The 17,161-nt window shown below is 42.2% G+C and overlaps 1 long non-coding RNA gene across 1 annotated transcript; it reads right to left on the reverse strand.

Moving 5' to 3' along the window:
• Window positions 1–4,183: 4,183 nt before the first annotated feature.
• On the reverse strand, window positions 4,184–9,611 carry LOC122561521. The gene is made up of 3 exons (XR_006315031.1): window positions 9,384–9,611; window positions 7,820–8,065; window positions 4,184–4,288 (listed from the first exon to the last, which is right to left on the reverse strand). It is a non-coding gene; the product is annotated as an uncharacterized LOC122561521 (long non-coding RNA).
• Window positions 9,612–17,161: the final 7,550 nt, after the last annotated feature.

Consider the following 17,161-nt stretch of genomic DNA (forward strand, 5'->3'; position numbering starts at 1 on the left):
GTGGATGCTATGAATCAGAAACAAAAACAGAAGTTGTCGGAAAAGCTCAGCAGGTCTGGCAACATCTGTGGAGAGAAATCAGAGTTACCTTAATTAAGTTACTTAATTGACGCGTATATGATAATCAGAGGGTTAGATAGGGTCGACAGTGAGAGCCTTTTTCCTCAGATGGTGATGGCTAGCACGAGGGGACATAGCTTAAATTGAGGGGTGATAGATACAGGACAGATGTCAGAGGTAGTTTCTTTACTTAGGGTAGTAGGGGCGTGGAAAACACTGCCTATAACAGTAGTAGACTCGTCAACTTTAAGGGCATTTAAATGCTCATTGGAAAAACATATGGATGGAAATGGAATAGTGTAGGACAGATGCGCTTCAGATTGGTTCCACAGGCTGGTGCAACATCAAGGGCCTGTACTGTGCTGTAATGTTCTATGTTCTATTAATGTTTCGGGTCAAGTGACCCTTCCTCAGAACTGAGTTTGACCCAAAACGTTAACTCTGATTTCTCTCCACAGATGCTGCCAAAAGTGCTCAGCATTTCCAGCTATTTCAGTTTTTGCTTGAAACAAACATTGGGGTTTGACTCCATCCAACAAATTTAACAAACCCAAGGCACCTCTTACTTGTACAAGAGGATTGAATACGGGGGTGTAGGTTTGTTCGCTGAGCTGTAGGTTTGATATCCAGACGTTTCATTACCTGGCTAGGTAACATCATCAGTGGCGACCTCCAAGTGAAGCGAAGCTGTTGTCTCCTGCTTTCTATTTATATCTTTCTCCTGGATGGGGTTCCTGGGGTTTGATAGATTATCAACCCCTCAGAAAATGAACAGGAAATGACATCACCACAAACCCCAGGAACCCCATCCAGGAGAAAGATATAAATAGAAAGCAGGAGACAACAGCTTTGCTTCACTTGGAGGTCACCACTGATGATGTTATCTAGCCAGGTAATGAAACGTCTGGATATCAAACCTACAGCTCAGCGAGCAAACCTACACCCTAAACCTCAACCTGAGCTACAAACCTTCACAAACCTTGCAGGATTGATTACCTTAGACATTGTTCTCCGAACAGAGTCTGTTTGAGTGTTATCGCACTCAGTATTCCACATATTATTCAGAATACCAATTTCCCACTGACTGAGTTGCAATAAGCTTTTTCAAATGAAAGTACAACTTTCCCAAGACATAAACTAATGTTTGATTAGCTTTGTTGATAACAGTTTGTGCTTACTGTGGAAGCAGTACACAGTTACAAAGTAATGATACACATGCACATAAAATGGCAGCAATTTCCTATAGAGGCATGCAAAAGAATATAACTTACATATTATCACAGAAACCCTCGCCCCCCCCACCACCACCAATTACATTAGAGTAAAACCGAGGCAAAAAAGTGTGCAACTTATCGAATAGAAATATTGAATTAAACCGTGAAAGCACTATAACAGCCTGCATGATTCATGTAAGCCCTTAACAAATAACAGTGTTAAACCATGTGGTTTTTCACACAGGAAACAGAACTTGCCACAGCTGACTCCCAACACCATTATCGTGCCTCTCGCTAAGAAACTGGCAGTTAGCGTCACAGGCAAGTGACATACAAATAGCTTCTTCGAGCATAATTGAGCTTAAAATAAAAATGACTATCATTCTGTCTTTTAAGTCATGTTAAACCAGGTGGAATAATGATCTGCCAAAACGAAGAAAAAAAAGGGATTTGCGACAAGTGTAGGTGGAGAGAGAAATATAGATTCCAGGTTGTCTTTAGGTTAGAGATCAAATGAATGGGAATTGAGGACAAACTGAACACAAGTTGAAATGTGTCTCCTGTTCTAATGAATTCAAAAGTGTCGACTTAATTGTTAACAATCCGTGTGTCCAATGCAGATTAAACTATTACATTTAAAACTATTGCAGGCCCAGTATACTATCCATGCTTTTGTTAAATTACCTGGAGATTGAGATAGCTGGGCAAAGATTTGTTGTGAATTCCAGATCTTAAAGCAGGGAACTTCCTGACCTATTTCTACTTGCATTTGTATGGCACCTAACACTATATTGTTCCAGGAATATAACCAAACTATTTTTGTTACTGAGGCTTTATAAGGAAATACAGCGTTAGAATAGATGACGAAAAGCTTGGTCAAGGAGGAAGTTTTGAAGGAACATTTTACAGGGGAAATTCCAGCACTTAAACTTTTTATTTTACAGCCTACAAGCCTTATAAACCATAGAATCCCAAAAGTGTGGAAGCAGGCCATTCAGCTCAATGTTCCATACTGACCCTCCAAAGAACATCCCACCCAACCCACCCTATCTTTGTAATCCTACATTTCTCATAGCTCGCCCACCTCACCTGCACAACCCTGGACACTACAGGGCAATTTAGCACAGCCAATCCACCCTAACCTGCACACCTTTGGGTTGGGCGAGGAAACCCACGCAGACACGGGGAGAACGTGCAAGCTCCACACAGAGTCAAACATGGATCCCTGGCACTGTGAGGCAACAGTGCTAACCGCTGTCCTGTCCCCAAGTGCAATGTGTTTTGTTTTTAGTTCACTCATGGGACATGAGTATTGCTGAATAACAGATTAAAGGCCCATCCCAAAGTGGTGGACTGCCTTCTTGAACCACTGCAGTGTGCTGTAATATTCATGAGCATATTAGATAGCTCGGTACAGTTGCATTGTGTAATAGAATAAGTGTTTGAAAGAATTAACACTACAGATGCCTAATGTGATGATGTCATTGAATCCCTACTGTGTTGGAAAAGGCTATTTGGCCCAACAAGTCTACACTGACTCTCCAAAGCGTGACCCATTCCCCTACCCTATTACTCGACATTTACCCCTGACTAATGCACATGACCTACACATCCCTGAACATTATGGACAATTTAGCATGGCCAATTCACCTAATCTGCACATCTTTGGAGTGTGGGAGGAAACCGGAGCACCCGGAGGAAACCCATGCAGACACGGGGATGAATGTGCAAACTCCACACAGCCTAAGGTTGGAATTGGATCCTGGTCCCTGGCACTGTGAGGCAGCAGTGCTAACCACTGAGTCATCGTGCCATCCCATGTGGGGGAACTGTTTGGATCTGGAAGGAATGAGTCAACATCAATGTTTCTCTCATAGTCTCAGTAACAATGTCTATCGTATCTGAACCATATTACTAACAGGCTTTGTTTAAGATAAGACCCCCTTGTAGTTAGATGACCAGGTGGTATCCCTCCACCACATTAGACCAGGCAGGTTCAGTAGATCCTACAAGGAGAGAGGATGGTTGCAGCAGATCTTCCAGAGGATCTTATGGCTGGATCCACTCTGGTGAGCCAACACACATAGCCCCATTCGGCTGCAGCTCACAAAATGCTGGCAGCTGAATGGAGCCAAGTGGCCCCCGAGATCTGAGCAGCCGTCAGACACAGCTTTAAGATGACTCCTTGAGGAGACAGTCAGCAGCTGGAAGAGCTGGACATCGGAGAACCCCGCAGAAGAGAACCACACGACAGAATTTGCCACAACAGAATCTACAGTCAGTGGTAAAACGCATTTCAGACCTGGGGAAGAAACGCACAGCCATCTGCTCGAGCTAGAAGCTCCAGCTCCGTCAGTTGGAGCACGAGTCCCAACGTGAGACAGGCAATGATCACATCAGGTGCTGATATTGTGTAGAACGGTCCTGAGTCAAGACTCAGCCAAAGACTCGGAAAAGATGGAATTGATGATGAACAAGGGAAAACTTAAAATCAAAATCACAGTTTGATTTGATTGTATTTATTGTGCTCACATGTACGTAGTGAAAAGTTTTGTTTTGCAAGCAGTACAGACAGATCATAGCAAATAAGGACATAGAGATCACAGGGTGTTCAGCCAGAGTGAGGCACACAGGTCATTCTGCTATAACGCACGTTTCATCAGCGCAAGTTGGCTATAACACGATTGACGAATTGTGGACGCTGTTTGGATAATGCAAACTTTTGACTGAACAGGGAGCGATTTTCTATTCGCGATCCTCTACAACGGGAGCTTCTATTGCGGTTTTCCAGGGCGCCATTTTCTACAGCATGATCACAGCTGTCGCATTATCGCAGAACGCCTGGTACAGGAGGTGCACAAAGCAAGATCAACATTGTGTGAAACTAGAGAGATCCATTCATCAGTCTAAAAATAGCAGGAAAGAAGCTGTTCTTGAATCTGTTGCTGCATGTGTTCAAGCTTCTGTATCTTCTGCCTGACGGAAAAGTTTGGAAGAGAGTATTCCTCGGAAAGCTAGAAGTAAACAAAGGACCCAGATCTTAGACTAAGCAACACTGTCATAGCAAGCAGGCTCCAGGAGGACACAGTAAATCAAGGGCCGCAGTAGGTATGCCACCTAGAGCATAAAACATTACAGCACAGTACAGGCCCTTCAGCCCTTGATGTTGTGCCGACCTGTGAAACCAATCCAAAGCCCAACTAACCGACACCATTCCATTGTCATCCATATGTTTATCCAATGACCATTTAAATGCCCTTAAAGTAGTGAGTCTACTACTGTTGCAGACAGTGCATTCCACACCCTTACTCCTCTCTGAATAAAGAAAGTACCTCTTGCATCTGTCCAATAACTATCACCCCTCAATTTAAAGCTATGTCCCCTTGTGCTAGCCATCGCCATCCAAGGAGAAAGACTTTCACTGTCCACCCTATCTAACTCTCTGATTATCTTGCATGTCTCAAACACAACACTGGCAAGGAGTTAAAACAACTATCCTTCAATAAATGAGCAGGCCCTACTCGGATTTAAACCCAGGATCAGCCTGCTTACTACACAGGCACTTTAACCAACTAAACCACAGGGCCACACTAAATGCTAGAGGTACATTAGGGGTAGTTCAAAGAAAGTTCACTCCATTAATTCCAGAGATAAAAGGCTTGTCTTATGAGGAGAGATAGAGCAGTTTAGGCTTACACTCTCTCGAATTTAGATAAATGAGAGGAGATCTAATTGGGATAAATAAAATGCTAAAAGAGGTTGACAAAGTATACGTAGAAAGTATGTTTCCTCATGTGGGTTAATCTGAAGCAAGACAATCTTATTTTTAGGATAAAGAGTGACAGGTTTAAAACAGAGATGAAGAAGAATTACTTCTCTATTGCGAGTGTGACGGATGCTGTAACATTGACTACATTTAAGGAGGAGATTTAAGAGTAATCAGTTAAAGGGTTCAGAGGAAAGTGGTGTTGAGGCCAAGATGAGGTCAGACAGGGTCATATTAAATGGCTCAAGGGGTTGAATGGCCTAATCCTGCTCCTAGCTCTTATGTTCTTATGAAATCTATTATTTCAAATGTGGTAAAGGCAAGAATCATTTGTTGAACAGAAATTGCTGGAAAAGCTTATCAGGTCTGGCAGCAACTGTGAACAGAAATCAGAGTTAACGTTTTGAATCAAGTGACCCTTCCTCAGAACTGTTCTTGTTTTTGATTCTGATTTACAGCATCCACAGTTCTTTGCGTTTTTAATCATTTGTTGATACTGGTCACAGCAGAACTCATTCAGGAAGAAAGCATGAAGGAAAAACAATTACAAATAGCACTGCAGACAGCAGGAATGTTTTAGGAAAATCCATTACAGCAAGAGTTATTCTAATTGAAAGTCATTCTAATCAAACCACAAAGAGTTGGATTCACTTAGTCAAGTTGTTAAGAAACAAGCATCATTATTAATACCACAGGCAATGGGAACAGGAATCATTGAGTCTGAGATTAGTGGAATTCATCCTCAAAGTAATGGAAAAGTAGCCACAGAAGGTCATAATCCTCCATTTTGACCATACAAGCTTTGGATAATACTGCATTGCTAAACTGCAGATTTTTTTTTAAATAAAGAGAAATAAATAATCACATTATGAATATATGACAACAGAAAAACTGGAGGATTTAATTTCAGAATTGGGCTGAATAGAACACAATAGTGGGTATCTTGGAGAAAACAATTCTTATGACATAAAATTGCTGTCAAACTTGATTGCAAATCGGAGGCTGAACAAGTGAATGCACTTTTCAATTCAACTGCAGCTATAACTGATTATGTTATAGTTCTCTAAGCAGTAAAAGAAGCAACAAATATCCTTGATCAATTTCTGAAAGCTTTTAGTAATTTCTTCAACCTCTGAATAAATAGAAGTGTTGAAGGAGCAAGATTTAAAAAGAGAGTTCAGTATTCAAGGAAATCCATAGGTAAGTTCTTAAATGATCTCCAAAGACTAATCAAAACATGTGGCAATGGAGCTTTAAAGTCACGTTCCATAAGAAACAGAATTCTTATTGGAGTAACTAATGAATCTTTGTCAGATTTATTACAGTCAAAAGAAGATTTAGCTCAAGAAATTGTCATTCAGATGGTGAGAGATGCAGAGGTCTAGATTAAACCTAGGAGGAAAGAATCATTCTTTTCACAAGAGATCAATAGAATCCATTCAGTTCTTTTAAAAACCCTAAAAACTCACATGGGGAAGCAAATATCAAGTTGAGGATGGATACCAGATAGTTACAGGCAGTGTCTCTGCTGTGAGACAAGGAAACTTCACAGGCAGAGGCTGCGTCCAGCTATTAAACAAAAGGATGCTTTGCCTGTTATGCAATGGAAAAAAAATGTATTAAAGTAGCCACGATGTGGAGGTACTGGTGTTGGACTGAGGTGGACAAAGTCAGAAGTCACACAACACCAGGATATCATCCAACAGGTTTCTTTCAAAAGAGACGTCACTTCATCTGACGAAGGAGAAGCGCTCTGAAAGTTTATGATTTCAAATAAATCTGGACAATAATGTGGTGTTGTGTGACTTCTGACATTATATTAAAGTATGATCTAGTCACAGACACCAAGAAGACAAATAACTACTCCATCACAAATCAGTTGTTGAGGTAAAACAGCCTATACTAGAAGGAATGTCAAATCTACTCCACAGGAAAATAGGGGAACCAGACTGTTTTGGCAAAAAGGTATTTATCTCAATGAACATCTTACTAATTTCAAGCTCTCTACAGGAGTGAACATCATTATGGCATCCGATAGTGTATCATGGTTGAGGAAACACTGCTTACGTCATATAGCAGTCCAACTCCATGATCCAGAGTATGTAAAGTGTATAAAGATAAGTTGCAAACAAGTCTGCAAAACAAGAGGTTGCAGATCCTGGAGATCTTATATCTATTTCACAATCAAGAATTTTGAATCTTAAGCATGAATGACCTGAATCTTCTTCAAAAGGTGGAAGAAGGGAAACTAATTAAAGTCAAAAGGTCTTTATTCAAGGAACACTCATAATCAGAGAATAACAAGTCAATGTGATTTTTTGAGCAACCAATCAAGTACCAACCAATGGACTTCCTAGACCCATGATGGAACCCAAACAGAATCTATTGATATTAGCTATATTAGCATAAACACGCTGTTCTCTCCTCTCAGTAACAAGAAGCCTATCACTATGAGATAAGTTTAATGACATAGCAGTGTTTTTAAACCCTCAAATAAAGTCACTCAGATTACAATAAAGCTTGCTGAATAAACACTGAAACTTGATGTCAGATGATGAGAAGTTGAAAGTTCAAGCAGAACATTTTATTGCTGTATTATCCAGGAAGAATTGTCAGTGTCAATGACAGAGATAATGCCAATAAACCCTAAGTCATACCACTGAAGAACCTGTTGGGTTCAGTGATTCTAAAGCATCCAAGTTAAGCTACTTATTGAAGTATAGAGTCAATACACTTTGCACAGATTTATCAGCAGATTTGGATTTAAAAATCTACTAACTTAGATTGAAGTTATGATGCCATATGACTGCATGGAAGCCACCACTGAGAAGGAACGATCAGTGTCCCCAGCTTCAGAACACCGCCAAAGGGAAGTTAACTGGTCCAGGGCACTGCAAAAACAAGAAGGTACCCATTTCAGCAAGATAGTCATCCTCTGAGATGGAAAGTCAAGAGACAAAAGACGTTGTAGATGTTGCAGTGGAGTGCCTGGCTGTTTCAGCAAGAGTTTCTCAGCAAAGGGAATCTGAAAGACAAAAGTACCCCAAGTTTAAAGGGACTCACAGAACATACATTGTCAAGAACAGAATCAAAGTCAACAGTTTCAACACAATGACGTAGCACTCTTCCTTCTCTAGTGAGAACATGTTCTAGCAGAACATGGAAACCTCCCAGCAGCCTGTACATAGGAAATGAAAAGACTTGAGGGATAGATGAGGTAGTGATAATGTCTCATGTTAATAATGTGGAAATGAGCTTGAGGGGAGATGGTGTATAAAGATGTAAGTTTCTGAAAGGGTTACTTCTATGTTGCATTATGTTAATATCACATGGACTCGGATGGGGGATCAGCTGTGCCTTCTGGTCCTAGAGTCTCCCATGAGAGGAAACAACCTCTCAGCATTGAACCTATCAAGCCCTTAAGAACCACATTGGTTTCAATGAGGTCATCTCTCATTCTTCTCAAATCTGGAGAGCAGAATCCCAGCCTATTTAGCTTCTGCTCCTAAGACAATACCTCCATACCAGGGACCGTCCCAGTGAATCTTCTCTGAACTGACTTCAATGAAATAATATTTTTTGGGTGCTCATAGTATTCGAGGTGGGGTCTCACCAGCACCTTGTACAGTTGCAGTCAGATTTCTCTCCTCTTCTACTCCCTTGAAATAAAGGCCAATATTTATTTGCCTTCCTGGTTGCCTGCTGCACGAGTGCACTAGTTTTCTGTTTTTCATGCACAAATATCCCCAAATCCCTTTATGTTACAGCTTTCTACATTTTTCTGCATTTAAATAATACTCTGTTTTTTTTTTGTTCTCCCTTCCAAAATGAACAACTTCACATTTCTCACATTATATTCCATTTGCCAACTTGTTGCCCACTTAATTAAACTATCAATATCTCTCTGTAAACTATTTGTATTCCCCTCACACATCACCTTTCTGACACAATGATCATCTTACAACACAAAGCTACACAGCCCCTGACATTTTCACAAAACCCAGACTGAGTCCTACAGCCTTATGCCTCCAGAGCAGCAGATACAAAGGCATGGCACTAACAAGTTACCCATTACCCACACAATATCAACAGCAAACCAGTTAGCCTATCCATTGTACACTTTCCTATCTTCTGTGAAAGACAGGAAACATAAAATCAGAATTTCATATTCAAGTCAAAACTAATTGTAAACTTATTTAGGAGTAAGATAACGATCCAGAAACGACTCAGCAAAAAAACATAAACTCCTGCGACCAATGCATCTCATGAATTGCTTTTAAAAGAAGAGGCAGATTTGTTGATGTTAATTCAGTTGTTTTACTGTTCCTCTGGTTAATACTCACCTGATATCGATTTTGCATTGACCTTATGTGAAGCTATTCTCTTGACAGTGAAGAACAGGAAATTGTAATGTTGTTGATGTTAAAACAGTTTCCCTTGCAGTGAAACAAATTTTTCTTCATGGTTAGGAGAATTAACAGATCAGTCATTTCTATTCCTTAGTCAGAGAGTATTAAAAGAACCAGGCCCATCTCAAAATTTGTGTGTATTTGACACCTAACAGAGATAGAAATCGCATTTTGTTCAAGGCCTTGCATATCCATCACATCATTTGATCAAAATCTGAGACAAGTTTTTGTCTAATCTACAAATCAAAAAAAACTCATCTGCTGCTGGTTCTAGTTACTTTGTGGTTGATAGAAAGGGGTAGTTGTCATCTTAGCTCAAGCAAATTTTGAAATACATTGACCCAGTTTATCTCTGATCTTTACAAATCGACATTACCGAAAGGTCTCAAACATTTGCCGAGTGCAACACGTGGCGTTGCAAACTGCTAAAAAAAAGACCAGAAGCATGGAGAATATTACCGTTAGACTACAGGTGGATTACCATTTTCTGCTATTCTCTGTTGGTTTTCTGATTATCCTAAAACAGGAGACTCAGGGCAGCGCTGTAGAATGACAGAGGCAGTATCTATCACGTTGCCTCTTGAGAGATTGCAATGAATAATGAAACGCATCATGCCAACCTTCCTTCCTTTCTAGATCTTCCTATCCCAAGCAGAAAGTATCGGCCGCACATTCATACTCAAGGACCATTGAAGTCCATAGCAGTCTGATTTACTTGATCCATTATTTGATATCCCTTTCCTTTTCATGGCAATATATTTTACCTAGATATAAAAGATTGCTGATGACTTTTAATGTTAATGAAAAGGAATTTAATTCAACTGCGTTAATTACATTGTAATGGCTCACGTAAAAATACAAAATAATGGTGTTATCAATGCCTTCTTTTTGTGGCCTTCCTGGCATTTTCGGCACAGGTCGACACTGTATCATTCAAAATAAATAAAGTAAACATAGATTTCAACAAAAGCAAAGGGCTGCAGACACTAGTAATCTGACAGAAAAACAAGAAGTGCTAGAGAAACTCAACAGGTCTGGAAACATCTGAAGACAGAGAGAAAAACAAAGTTAACGTTTTGAGTCCAATGACCCTTCTTTGGAACTGAAGAGAGCTGCAAAATGATGGTTTTTATGTCATTGACAAAAGGAGAGGGGAATCAGAGGATGTCGATGCCCAAAGCAACAGGAGAAAGGAATACTGTTGATAGTAAAGGAAAGTTTGAGACGTAAAATAGGTGTAAATGATGGGTGAGAATTGCAAAAATAAGCCAACCTTGTTCAGAGTGAATCCTTACATGAAGTCAGGGAATTATTGGGGGTGGGGGAGATTTGTAAACACAATGAAGGAGTGAGGTCATGCTCTGAATTTGTTGAACTCAATGTTCAGTCCTGAGGCTGTAAATTACCCAAACAGAAAATGAAGTGCTGTTCCTTCAGCCTGCATGAGGCTTTGCTGGAACATAAAGCAGGCCCAAGATGGGAGCAAGGAACTGGAAGGTGGGGGTATGCTTACAAACAGAGCAGGGGTGCTTCTCACAGTGGGCACTCAGCATGTTTCATCACACCAATGTAGAGGGGGCCACATTGCAAGCAGTGATTAGAGCGGACCAGAATTGCTGCTTCACCTGTTTGGGGTCTTGGACAATGAGCACAGGCAAGTGTATTTCAATCATTCGCAATTGTCAGCTGACCTTCCTTTAGAGGCATTAGACTTAAAGACTACATATCATGGAAGGTATTGTTGGTCTTATATCACCCAGTATTCATGCAAAGGATTGAACATTCCACTATTTTGGGTCACATAAGATCTCATAACTATATTCAAATGAAACTTGTCCAAATGTGTTGCAAAATAGACTCTATAAGGGAGTGAACCTTTGATGTTTTATGCAACTATTGAGCAGTGGTACATTTTGATTATAGTCATTTGTAGCAGGAGGTTCAGCTACAAAGATGAATCTATAGAATATAGTTAAAAATCCACTTTGCTGGTATCATTCACACTGTTCAATTGTTTACACCAAGGTCTGGCCTATGTGAATCAAGGATGATGGATTTAAGTCAAACTGCACAAATGTTAATGATGGGGCTGGATTCGGATTGGACAGATGATGAAGGTAATGGAGAATTATATTGTATTGCTTGACTATTTATGGAGAGAGGAGAATCAATTGAACAAGATAGCAATCAATGCTTTCATTGTACTCCATCAGTGCTCACAACATAACCTTTTGCATGTCAGTGTCAGATGTACAGTCCTGTACCAGTTATTCATCGTCTAATATTTCCCAAATTGTCTTCACACCACGACTCGCTGTATAACCTATAAGTCATTTCTGCTTTGTATTTTATCTTTTTTGTTCCACTGAGTTAACCAATTTATGCTAATTTAAAAGCATTTATGTGCATGGAATTTGATCTCAGATTTTATCTCAGAACAAGGTATTCAGACAATGACATTAGGCTCAGTTTAGATTGTCTTTGGATGAAATTTGGATTGTGAAAGGATGAAATTGTAATTCATTTCTCCAAACAAACTATGCTACTGTGCACCATGCACCAGCAAGAGATTAGCAATTGCCATTGAAATAAATAATGACAGCCATCAGGCTTATTTCAACAGAGCTGATAAGGTAGCAGCGATTATATTTTTTCAATTAATTAATGATGAGTAGATTTTAATACTTTAATACATTGCGTGATAATTCCAATGAATCTGACAGTTCCATTGAGTTTATCCATATTTTACACCTATTCACGTCCACTTTTAACAACCTAAAAGGGAGTTTACCTTTTCCCAGAGAGCAATGTACCTTTCCCAAATATGATTTTACTTTCCAAAGCTGCCCCTGGACCTATTTAAAAGGTTACCCTAACTTTCCAAAAGGATATCCTAACCCTTCAAACAGCTCCTGATTGTATACGAAGCCCACAATTCATGATTTGGACATCTGACGATTGAAAGTTGAATCTGACTGACAACAACTGCACTTTAACATCTGCAGCTTTCCCCATGAGCAATGGAAGTGCAAATTATAAGCCCCCTTCCCCCACCAGCTGAAATGTTGCTGGGTTTAGGGACATGATTTCCAGAATTGAAGATTTAACACCATTTCAGCAAAGTTGGAGACTCCCTTCTTTGTTATAAACTTTCCGGGTGAGAATGTAACATATTTGAGGACAAGATGATAGATGGAGAGAACAAAAGAGAAAGTCCATGGGAGGGAGGAAGAGATTAAGTAAAGAAAAGGATGTTGTTGTAAGGTAAAAGGGGGTAGTCATGGGACAAGTAATAATGCAAAGGCCAAATGACAATGTTGCAGCTGCATAGGACATTAGTTAGGCCACTGTTGGAATATTGCGTGCAATTCTGGTCTCCTTTCTATCGGAAAGGGTTCAGAAACGATTTAGAAGGATGTTGCCAGGATTGGAGGATTTGAGCTACAGGGAGAGGCTGAACAGGCCAGGGCTGTTTTTCATGAGGGGAATGGATAGAGTAAATAGACAAAGCTTTTTCCCTGGGATCGGGGAGTGACTCAAGGTGCTGTGAATAGCCACAGCAGAATCATTGGCTGCAGTTGTGTGAAAAAAGGAAGCATTTTTAACTTGTCTATTTCTGAAAAACATAAATGACCAGGAACATTGGGCTGACTGTAATATTCCTGGAAAGAGCTGTGAGTTGGGCATGAGCCATTCCAGTAGTAGCCGTATGGGGAGGCAATGGCGTAGTGGTATTATCGCTAGATTGTCAAACCCAAAGACTCTGATCCTGTCTTGGGAACCTGGGTTCAAATCCCCCTATGATAGTGGGATTTGAATTCAATAGATACCTTGAATTAAGAGCTGAGAGATATGGAGCAGGAGAGCCAACATTTTGGGCATAAGCCCTTCATCAGGAACGTAGGGGGTTGAGGTGGTGCAGGTCAGGCAGCATCCCAGGAGCAGGAAAATCCATGTTTCGGGCAAAAGCCCTTTATCAGGAATCACCTTCTGTGCTTTTCCAGCACCACTCTAATCTAGACTCTGGTTTCCAGCATCTGCAGTCCTCACTTTTGCCATGTGGGGGGGTTGGCCAAGGGGATAAATGGGAGGTGGGTGGAACCAGGGGGGAAGGTAGCTGGGAATGCGATTGATGGTGATAGGATGGAGCAGATAGGTGGAAAAGAAGATTGAAAGATAGGACTGTTCAAGAGGGTGGTGCTCGTTAGATCTAGGATAAGGTGGGGGGGGGGAGAGATCAGGAAACTGGCGAAATCCCCATTGATCCCATGTGGTTGGAGACGCCCACTGTGGAAGGTGCAAATTTGGTACTGGAGGTGGTCTAGGACTTGCATGTCCTTGGTGTGGAGTGGGAGGGGGAGTTGAAATGTTTGGCCACAGGTTGATTTGTGTGTGTGTGTATTTGTGTGTGTCCCAGAGATATTCTCTGAAACGTTCTGCGAGTTGGCATTCTGTCTCCTGATGTGGAGGAGAGCACATCGAGAGCAATGCACACAGTAGATGACATGTGTGGCAGTGCAGGAGAATCTCTCCGGATGTGGAAGGATCCTTTGGAGCCTTGTATGGAGATGTGGGCACAAGTTTTACACCTCTTGTGGTGGCAAGGTACCAGGAATGGAGGGTGGGTTGGTGGAGGGGTGTGTGGAGCTAACGAGGGAATCGCAGAGGGAATTGTCTCTGTGGAATGCTGAAAGGGATGGGGAGGGAAATATATCTCTGGTGATGGGGTCTGATTGGAGGTGGCATAAATGGTGGCGGATGATGCGTTGTATACGAAGGTTGGTCGGATGGAAAGTGAGGACCAGGGGGGGTTCTGTCCTTGTTGCGGTTGGAGGAGTCGGGTTGAAGGAGGCATGGAAAGTGGAGGAGATGTGCGGGAGGGCATTGTTGACCATGTTGGAGGGGAAATTGTGGTTCTTGAAACAGGAGGCTATCTGGGATGTCCTGGAGTGGAATTTGTCCTTCAGGGAGCAGACGTGGCTGAAGCAGAGGAATTGAGAGTAAGGGATAGCATTTTTAAAGGAGGCAGGATGGGAGGTGCAGTAGTCCAGGTAGCTGTGGGAGTCGGTGGGTTTGTAGTAGATGTCCGTGTTGAGTTGGTCGCCAGAAATGGAGATGGAGATGTGCTATAAGAGGATGGGGGTATCTGAGATGATCCGAGTGACAGATTTTCCTGTGCATCCAAACACATCGTCCACTGTGTCCATTGCCCTCAATGTGGATCCCTCTACATTGTGGGGAGACAGGACGCCAACTTGCAGAATGTTTCAGTGAACATCTCCAGGACTTCTGCACCAAACAACCCTATCACCCTGTGGCCAAATACTTCAACACCCTCTCTCACTCTGCCGAGGACACACATCACCAAATCCTAGCCACCTGACACCCGGAGGAAGAACATCTTATCTTGCACCTTGTGACCCTCCAACCACACGGGATCAATGTGGATTTCACCAGTTTCCTCATCTCCCCTCCCCCCCACCTTATCCCAGATCCAACCCTCCAACTCAGCACCACCCTCTTGAACTGCCCTACCTTTCCATCTTCCTTCCAACCTATCCGCTCCACCCTCCATTCCAACCTACCACCATCACTTCCCCCACCTTCATCTACCTATCTCCTTCCCAACTACCTTCCTCCCAGCTCCAACCTACCTCCCTCTCACATTCTTGATGAAAAATTTATGCTCAAAATGTGAATTCTCCCGCTCCTTGGATGGTGCCTGATCTGCTGTGCTTTTCTAGCACCATACTTTTTGACTCTGATCTCCAACATCTGCAGTCCTCACTCTCTCCCATCTAAAATTAAGAGTTTAGTGATGACCATGAATCCATTGTTGATTGTTGGGAAATCCCATCTGGTTCAATAAAACCGTATAGGGAAGGAAACAGACATCCTCACCTAGTCTGGCCTACATGTGACTCCAGACCCACAGCGATGTGATTGACACTTAACTGTCCTCTGGGTAATTAGGGATGGACAATAAATGCTGGCCTAGCCATCATCCCATGAATTAAAAAAAACATGTATGGTAAGGAGTCGGTTGCTTTCCTCGCTCCTTGCCAGCTCCCCTTACAGTCGTGTACCCCAATTAAGTCAGCTGTGATGGGGGAAGGGGAGGGAATATTGAGGAAGACATTTTGAACCCTAGGCCAAGTGATACGTTTAAGTGGGCAGTGAAGGAAAATTCTTGCTACCCTTGTAATCTACCAGCTGGGAGGCCAGTGATCTGGGTAGGCTGCCTCATATACCTTTGGTGGTCTCACTGCAGGAGGAGGCGGGGTTGTGCTGCGGAAGGTTGGAGTCCAGCTGATTATGCACCTTGGCCTTCTGCCCTCCCCAGAGAACCAGGCCTCTGTCGGAAAGGCAGCACCTCAGCCATGTCACTGGCAGGCCTGGGTAAGGCTGAGCTGTCAGCCATCCAGTTATGGGCAGCTGCTCTCGGTGACAGGTTCTTCAAAATCCCAGGAATAAACATTCGGGAGTGAAGGATCTCAGTGGGAGTTATTCCCTCCCGGCTTCCCGGAAATCACAGCAGTATAGTCCTCACTGACTGGTGGACAGGATCAATCCCTGCAACCATGGAATTCAACCCATTAACTCTGTTTTCCCATTCATGGATACTGCCCAATCTGCTGAGCAATTCCAGCATTTTCTCTTTAAGTTTCTTCAGATCTTCACCACACACATTGCTTATTTTTTCTTTGTATTAATTTAGAATTACTCTACCAAGGGGACAGCATTGTCACAATGGGTCAAATGGCCTGGTTCTGTGCTCTGAACCTCAACTTCTTCATCTCAAACTGCTGCCGTGACATTGACCGCCCCAAGCTATCCACGCCCCTCCCCCACTCCAACCTCTCACCCTCACAATGCGCAGCCCTCCACTCCCTCCACTCCAACTCCAACTTCACCATCAAACCAGCGGACAAGGGGAGTGCTGTGGTAGTTTGGCGCACTGGCCTCTACACTGCTGAAGCCAGGCACCAACTCACAGACACCTTCTCCCACTGTCCCCTCGACCATGACCTCACCTCCCAAAACTAAACCATCATCTCCCAGACCATCCACAACCTCATCACCTCAGGGGTATCCCATTCACAGCCTCCAACCTCATAATCCAGGAACCCTGCACCACCCAGTTCTACCACATTCCTGATGAAGGGCTTATGCCTGAAACATTGATTCTCCTGCTCCCCGGATGCTGCCTGACCTGCTGTGTTTTTCCATCCTTTTCGACTCTTTGCTCTGAACCCCTATGCTTTCAACAAGTGCTAAGGAAAGACTTCAGTACTGCGTACAGTCACTGATAATATCATTGAAAATTACTTTGGCTAACTTTTTCCACTTCGATGCAAATTGGGGTTAACAGATAATGAGTGTTGATCTTTAGATTCTTAATGCTAGCTCTGATTTTATTCTGAGAATGAAATAGAATTCTTGACACCCAAATGACACAAAGCAAGCTTCAATGAGAGACGTCAATTTTCCAAAATGGAAACATTGAGTTCACATCTCTCTGAGACTCATGTCAGCCACACAGCTACATGGCTGCCTTGATGGTTACAAATAAAAAATCAATTATCGGTTTAGTGGAATATAAAAGAAAATCTTTATATATCATGGAACCTACCTGCTGCCTTGATCATGTTTCTCTTCTTCCTTCACTGATTTCTCGAGGGAATCTCTCTCACCCCACAGTAGCATCTAGA

Source organism: Chiloscyllium plagiosum, chromosome 23 (assembly GCF_004010195.1).
Source record: "Chiloscyllium plagiosum isolate BGI_BamShark_2017 chromosome 23, ASM401019v2, whole genome shotgun sequence".
NCBI lineage: Eukaryota > Metazoa > Chordata > Chondrichthyes > Orectolobiformes > Hemiscylliidae > Chiloscyllium > Chiloscyllium plagiosum.